Source organism: Amphiura filiformis, chromosome 1, assembly GCF_039555335.1.
Source record: "Amphiura filiformis chromosome 1, Afil_fr2py, whole genome shotgun sequence".
In the NCBI taxonomy this organism is placed as follows: Eukaryota; Metazoa; Echinodermata; class Ophiuroidea; order Amphilepidida; family Amphiuridae; genus Amphiura; species Amphiura filiformis.
This window is the reverse complement of record NC_092628.1, coordinates 89148431-89156708: the sequence shown is the minus strand read 5'-3', so window position 1 is coordinate 89156708 and position 8278 is coordinate 89148431.

Sequence of the window (8278 nt, the reverse complement as noted above, 5' to 3'; positions counted from 1 at the left end):
ACGTGTTTGCATTTACCCTCTATTCAGAAAGGGTAGTATAAAGGGTAATACTTCATGAATTAAGATATGAAATCTGTACTTTAATTAGCATTGGGTTAGATTCCCTTATTGTTTTTGACAATGTTATAATAATATATTCGGGACTGATTGGACTGGATTCTGGTACGTAGCAAAACAACAGGTCATTTATTATTTTTACCAATAGCAGATTCTCCCAAATTCTCTCAAATTCGTCTAAAATACATGTTCTGTTTACAATCAGGTTGTCAAAGCAATTCACTAGAGTCCATTACCATTTTAGGTTAGTTTACAATCGCTTCTCGTCCTTATTGAAATTAAGAAAATAAATTGTTGTTTTGAATATTAAAAGGACTGTCCATAAGATGTAGACATAGAGCCTCATTTCAATCATTACATCGGATCTGGGTAGTGTTTCACTAAATTGTGCTTCAAGGGACACACTCAGCTTCACAAACTATTAACAGCTATTTTATCATTTTGCCAAGAAATAAGGGATGAAAAAAGAAAACAGGTTTGAACATCAAACCTTTCGACAATTTAAAGTCAGCACTTTAGCTAGAATCGTAATTAATTCTGTAGATGTGAGGTTTTTGATTTTACGGGGACAAGTTAAATATACACATAGACCACAGATGGAAATTGACTTGTGATTTCACCAGTGGGATCATCAGTTGATTGCCACCTGTTTTGGGGTGTTTCAGCCCTCTTATAATCAAGACTCCGGTCCCTCGAGGTGAGGGGGGGGGGGGCGGCAGTGAAAGAAACACCACCTCCCGCTGGTGAGCTACTGATAAAAATAAAACTATGCTTCTAGCATCTGCTGCTAAATAAATCAGAAATGAAATAGGCACAGGCCAGCCAACCAAAAACAAGAATGAGAAATAAGGAGTGAAAAAAGAAAATAGGTTTGAACATCCAACCTTTAATTCTACCATTTAAAGTCAGCACTTAAGCTATAATCGTAATTAATTCTGTGGATGTGAGGGTTTTGATCTTACGGGGACAAATGAAACACTTTGAAACAAACTACATTGATTTAATAATTGCAAATACAACCCAAGGTGTATCTGACAAAAACACTGTCAATATAATATATTGACAGTGTGTTTGTCCAATACATCTTGGGTGTAGGGGTGCGTTTGTGAAAACAACTATGAGAGAGGGATTCCTCGCCCAACAAAGTGCTTTGATTTTATTGAGTGACCAATTTTTCACTTTTGTCACTATGAAAAAGATACATAACAACTTTAATAGCAAACCTTTTGCAGTCTTCTTAACGATTCTTAAGGGGACTCGATCTTTTGTGCGTAATTATAGAGGGCCAGGGGATTGACTCTATCATTAAAAAAATTATTTGAAGAAGTCAAAGAGCCCCAGGAATAAAAACTGTAGTGTAATTCACGCCAGATACAATTTCTTTATACGACAAAAATTAATTTTTGTAATCGATCAAAAAACAAACGTTTTATATCAATTCTAAATTTAGCCTGAATCCGTAAATATTGTACCTCTCCCCCTTTTTTAGGTCAAGGCTATTTTTACCATTATGCAGCGAACCATTGTTGAAGCCATTTCACATATATGTACAAAACATACAAGAGAACGAATGAGGACATATAGTGTTGAAATATCTTTTGTTGATTTCGAATGATAATGTCATGAAGTCGTAAATTTTAAGGTCAAATTCCTAAAACCAAAACAAAACATTGCGACGCAGATAATTTCCGACTTACGCAATTTCATCATCACATCAGTGTCTTTATTATTTGTTTGAAACCTTTTCCAAACGTTCGTGCTATTTATGCATAAAACGGCTAATCTATCTTTACAAAACGCGTCTTTTTTAGTAAACAAAAGGCTAAAGATGGCATTATGAGATTTATCTTTTATCATTACACTCATCCGCTCAACTGCCACGGCGGCCGAGCGGTAAAGCGCTAGACGCGTAATCGAAGGAAGTTTAGAATCGCTGGTTCGAGTCCCAACGAAGCCTGTGGGAACTTTTTTTTCTTCAAAATTCATGATCGCATTCCGAAATGAGTCACTTGTCGGTAAATCATGTATCGTATCCTTAATTCTGTGTTCTGTTTTGTTTTCTGATGAAAAAAGAAACAAGACATTGCAAAGGGATGAAGCGGTTCCTATTATTACTTTCAGTGAAATTGTACGAACTTCCTGTTTGTAAGCTGTTACAAGTCGGAAAGACTCAACACGCTCAAGGCCAAATACACCATTTCCCAATGCTCACACGAATGCACAACAACAACACATTGTCTGATTAAGTTAACATGATCTGAGTCTTTAATAAAAAGCAAAGTATGATTTGATAATATTCTTGTACGTAAACATGAATGTACATCATATAGAATCAATAAAATGCATTGATTTAGGAATATATTTCCAGCAATCTTTTTCTTGTTGGCGCCGTTGTATTCAATACTTCGGACGACTCTCTGAAATCCAATTCCAACTTTGCACACAACAATATAAATCAATTGGCAATGACGACACTCATAGAATTCACAATTCACTCGCTGCTTTTCAGGAACAGCCCTTCCGTTCCATTTCAAAAGCTTATTGAATCCGTTATCAGCATGACGACGAAGACCAAAATAAAGCCCCTTTTCCATGTTTTCGGGATGACTGCGCTAGACTTGGTCAGTGCAAACGTTTTGCTCTAAGGACAGTGGACTTCGGTTGTATATATAAATGCGCATATATAAATGCGCACGTGATCAGATGGCCAGTGCCATGTTCGTGTTACCTCACTGTCAATCACTGAAATTGCGACCACAGTTCGCATTGCATTCTCTAAATTCAGTAAATTTTCATCGTCAACCGTGTAATTGAATGGGATTATTTTGAAATTTTAAAACGCTTGAAATATCACAAACAAATAGGCCTATGTTGATAAATAATACAAGCTAAAACCGTTGGGGTTCGATAATGAACCTCACAAAATTAACCGACTACTTAGTATATTGGAAAATGCCATACGGCCGGGCGGTTTCACAAGTTGCCGGCTCGATCATGTCATCCGCCGCCTGCACAGTTCTGACCTTAAAGCCAATCATGTCCCCTTTCATACTTTCATGCCGTTGCGACAAGAGGCATGACTTATCAGCCATTCACAAGTCTTGATTGTGTCTGTTTGTCTACAATGCGCGTGTGTCACGCCGCTCGGCGGCAAGCGGTTGAAAAGCTTACTAATAATTTGAATTTAAGTAATACACATAGAACCATTAATAATGAGTCAACAATTATTAAAAATGGCTGCTGAGTGGATCTGAAATGAATGTCTTGCCATTTATAGATTTTGTGGGGCATGAAGAAAAATTATATTCACAATAGCTCGAAATCACACTTCTACATGCTAGAAGAACACCCGAACCAGGTCTAATACCGGCATGTTCTTGATACAGTTATGCTTCTGTTTGAAAGAAGAGACTTCGGGAACAATTCCGTGATCCAAGATGAAAATACCACGGCGCACAGAGCCTTACGCGTGAAGGTATTCCTTGAAAATGAGAATTTAGAACACCTGGACTGGTCGGCTTTGAGCCCAGATATATCATATGAACCCTATAGAGAACTTATGAACAGAAGTATCCCGGAACTTAGGCACGCCCTCACTGCTTGCTGGCGAGATATTCCACAAGGAACCTTGGCAAACCTGGTCGGGGGAATGTCACGTCGCGTACATGACCTTGAGTTGGAAAGGGGGGACACACCAAATATTAAGTTGTGTTTTCCCAAGCAAGAGACTTATCCGAACATGTCACAGTGAGAGTTTAAATTTTTGTTTAAACAATAAAGTTTGCTAGTGTCTTTAATCTCATTTTGTGATACAAAGAGACCGCCAAAAAGTGTTGCGATTGTGTGATCCTTCCATTGTAATGCGCGTCTTCAGGTACTTCTTTGTTTAATTGAAAACTGTGTGATGTAAATGTCAAAGAACATCTGTATCTTTCAATTAAACTCAATTGAGCACTACTCCAGAACAATAAACCTGTTCCTTTTGTCCATGACTGTATAAAATACACCATGGCTAGCCAAAATTTACCTGAATGCAAACACAGAATACTGTTGTTTAGCATATAATGGTCCAAAATTATGTGTTCAAAACGAACTGAGCAAATATTTTTAAATGCCTAGAATTTGAACTCTTTGCATATCTGAAACAATGGGGTTAGCCATGGAAAACTAGAACATCATGTGTTGGCCCGCTTGAAGTGCAAGAAAAACAATATTATCCGCCCAGTAATGTTGTAGTATTATCAATACCGGTATTGGACATTTTAAAACAGGTTGCAGGCAAGAACTAAAGTGAACTGCTTTTGGTCAAAACAATGTGTCAATGTTGCCATTGTGTTCAAAATATGTCTGTCCTAAGTCTGGCGAGTGACATATTTAGAATAGATTGCAAACTGATGTTTCCAATGCGTCAATAAGCACATTACATTTCCAGACATATATATTGAAGTTGTTTGATTCAAAGATTAAACGCCAATTTGGAGGTACTGGGTAACCATGATGTCATCTGTTTTGGCACTGCATCACAACATTATAGCCTCAAGTGCCAGATTATCTAATACTTTTAAGTAATGCTATATACACTTCGAGTGTCAAATAATTTGTTGCACAGGAAAGAAACGCTGCAACGGCAAATGTTGACGATTAAAACCCATTTTCAACAACACTATATACAGAATCCTCTAGGCTTCGGCACCCTCTATCAAGTCTATACAATTTTATCAGTCTGCGATCACTCTAGTGTAGACAATATTAACAGTAAGCATCTTCAGTGGCAAATACTAATATTATCTGACAAGAAAACTTTCAGTACTTGTTCACTCCGGGTTGTTCACTTTGTTTAAGACCAAGATTTAACAAACGTATAGATGTACTATTGTAATTGTAATTTATGGGTAAGTTTAGTCTACCCTCAGCATCGGCGGTGAAACCACTTATCTGTGAGGAGATGTGTCTCTGAACACTGACATTGGAAAAACCATGATACAAACTAATCTGACGTGATGAACGAACATTTTGCGTATATATCTGATGTTAAGTCTTGACGACTAATATAATAGTTGACAGCTTGATACATTCGCCTCTCATCATGTTTATTACCGCTGCATTACGGATTAAGGAAAGCAAACATCTTTCTTTTGATCTCGTTTTGTCTCCTTGTCACGTAGTTCCATTGAATGGGCTCCTAAAATGCTCCTAACATTGTTTAAAGCAGCCACCGTGAGCAGCCATTAAAGGCAAATCTTGTTATTATTATTTGTTTAATTCAAGTCATATAAGCTGTAATAACAGTACATATCATTACACTCTACCAAATAGAAGTTGAATAAACAGATAATTCGCTTTATTAAATTTGCTTATGTTTACATACAATCCAGATGATTTCACCACGTATTCATATATAGGCCCTATATACAGGGTGAGTCAAAAAAAGTGCAATAGAGAAAAGAATCCATTTTTACTTAAGAACCGAGTTGAACTTTTTAGGTTTGAAAACATTTTATGTATGGTATATCCATCAGTGACCTTGTGTGAAAAAATTACGGAATTAGCATTTACCGTTTTGTTTTAATGACACATTTTATAGCGCTACCCAATTTTAATGTTTGTCCAAGAGAAATCTAAAATTTGAATATCAGCCCACTCTGTGTAAGGTAGATTTGGACCAACTGCCATTTTCTTAACCTCATTGGCATTAAAATAAAATGGAGCACCCAAAGTGTTATTGCCCTTGTTCTTGTTTAAGGAGAAGAAACATTATTTGTTGTTATTTTCATTTTACCTTTACTTTAAAGATGTTTATTCTCTATCAAAAACATACAAATTTGCAGGCGGGTTTTTCAAATGTCAAAATGAAATGCGCGCAAATTGAAATGGAATAAATTACAAAATATCCAGTAAGTTGGACATATTGGGATTAAAAACTGGAGTTGGAGTCGAGTGAGGTATGAAGGACTTAAAGTAATGTTTAAAAAAGAAATTAAAATAACGCAAAAATCAACCTTACTTAAGTTAAAGTCAGTTTCAGATATCGTGCCTTCACCGCGCGCACTGTGTGCTCTCATTCAAAATACATGGTACCTCGTGGACAAATAACGAAATTGGGTATCGCAACAAAAGGACTCATCAAAATTAAACGGTAGTTGCGATTCACTTCATATTTTCACAGAAGGTGGCTATTTAGTGTAGCATTTATAGAATTTTTCAATATTGGGAAAATTCGATTTGGTTCTTACATAAATATCGATTCTTTGCTCTATTGCAGTTTTTTTGACTCACCCTGTATTAATTCAATTTCGCAAAACCATCTTAGTGTGAAACAGAAAATATAACCATGTTGACGTTATTTGTAGAAATAATAGGAAATCGAAGCAAAACAAGCAAGTCACTCCACTTATCCTTGATTTTCTTCTCATCGCTGAGAATATTTCCTGCTGTGTCCTTTACACTTTTCATATGGATTTGATTGTTTGGTAGACCTGTCAAGTTTTGGAGGCTTGGTGACATTCATCTAATTTCTTGTATAGATTTTTGATCCAGGTGTCCTTACACTGTTTTGACTGCCTTTTGATCACTCTGTTCAGGGTTCTGTGCTGTGTTCTGTTCTTGATTAGTCTCTCTCTAGAGTTGTTTCCTTGAAGCTTTGTTTATAGACGAATCCAATTTTACGCATTCCTACACCTCAATGGCAGCCATTAGGTCCCCCCTTAGGTCTATCCCACCTAAAATGTGAAATGATGTGGCCTTGGCGGGGATATTAAAATGCATTCCATCACCCGTGTTACACGTAGACAAAAGAATGATGAAAGTTTACAACACAATACAATTCAGCGTCGATTTTTAAGCGGATTTTATCCACCCATTTGGGTAGTAACAACACCAGTTTGGTGCAGACGGGACCCAGTAATGGCCGACTGAATTCTGACCATCACTTGGCTCGTTGGATTCGTCTATGGAGTCCCATAGGTCTTCTAACTCGTATGAGAGGTATCCCAAGTTTCCCTCTTGATGAAGTGTCCTTACCTATACATGTGTTTTTCGTGTTTAATAAGGCTCTATTCACACCAGGTCTGTCAGCAGCAGCCCTTCTATTTGGGGGTATACAATTGTTTTCGCCCTGCTGCTGTGGTTGAACCATCATTCCTTTCAATTAGGTTTGGGCTGACGCATCATGATGCTCTGCTTCTTGCAGACTCCGAGGTCGTGGAGTCAGGCTATTAGTCGGAGCTATAGCCCGAGTGCTATTGGAATTTTCATGGTTCTTTAGTTTTTTACCTTGACTTCTCTCCCTACAGATGTTGAATGTAGATTACATGAGGTTGTAAGATGTCTTACCTCTAGCAATGTTCTATAACCTTTCAGACTGCTCCAACAGACTTTCTGTTATTACTAAAATTATTTCAACATTTAGGGTAAAGTAATTCGAAATTGACATGTGACGGAAATCGTATATTATGGCTTTTAAGGTAAGAAACATTTTCTTTACTTCAGCCTTATTTTTCGGTTCCTCGTTCCCCTGTTTCCTTGATGAGATTCCATTTAGGAATAAGAAAAGTTTCAGCACTTTTTTTCCTCCCATTGTTGTTCACTTTGTTTAAGACCATCTTATATATACTGTAAAAAGCACACATATGTGCTTATGTATTAGTTATGGATAAATTACCCTCGACATCGGTGGGGAAACCACTTATCTATGAGGAGATCAGTCTCTGAGCATTAACCCTGGAAAAGCCATGATACAAACTAACCTGACATGATGAACTAACATTTTGTGTATGTATCTTTACTTGACGACTAATATAATGGTTGACAGCTTGATACATTCGCCTCTCATCATGTAAATTACCGATGCATTACAGATTCGATCATTGAGTGCAGAATGTAAAACCTTTGTCCGCCTCGCATTTTAAAGCAAACATATTTCTTCATTACTTCATATGTCTTCTTGTCATATAGTTCCATTGAATGCGCTCCAAATTGCGCCTCTAAAGGTGCTGTTGAATAAAGCAACCACCGAGAGCAACCATTTGGTAAGACAACTTTACCCGTTGTAAATCCGTTGTTATTGTTATTTGCTTAATCCAAGTCATTCATGTTGTAATAACAGTACATGTCATTACACTCTGCCCAATATAAGTTGAATAAACAGATAATCCATTTTACTGAACTTGCTTATGTTTGTACAATCCAGATAATTTCAGCAAAGCATATTTTATAGTTATCA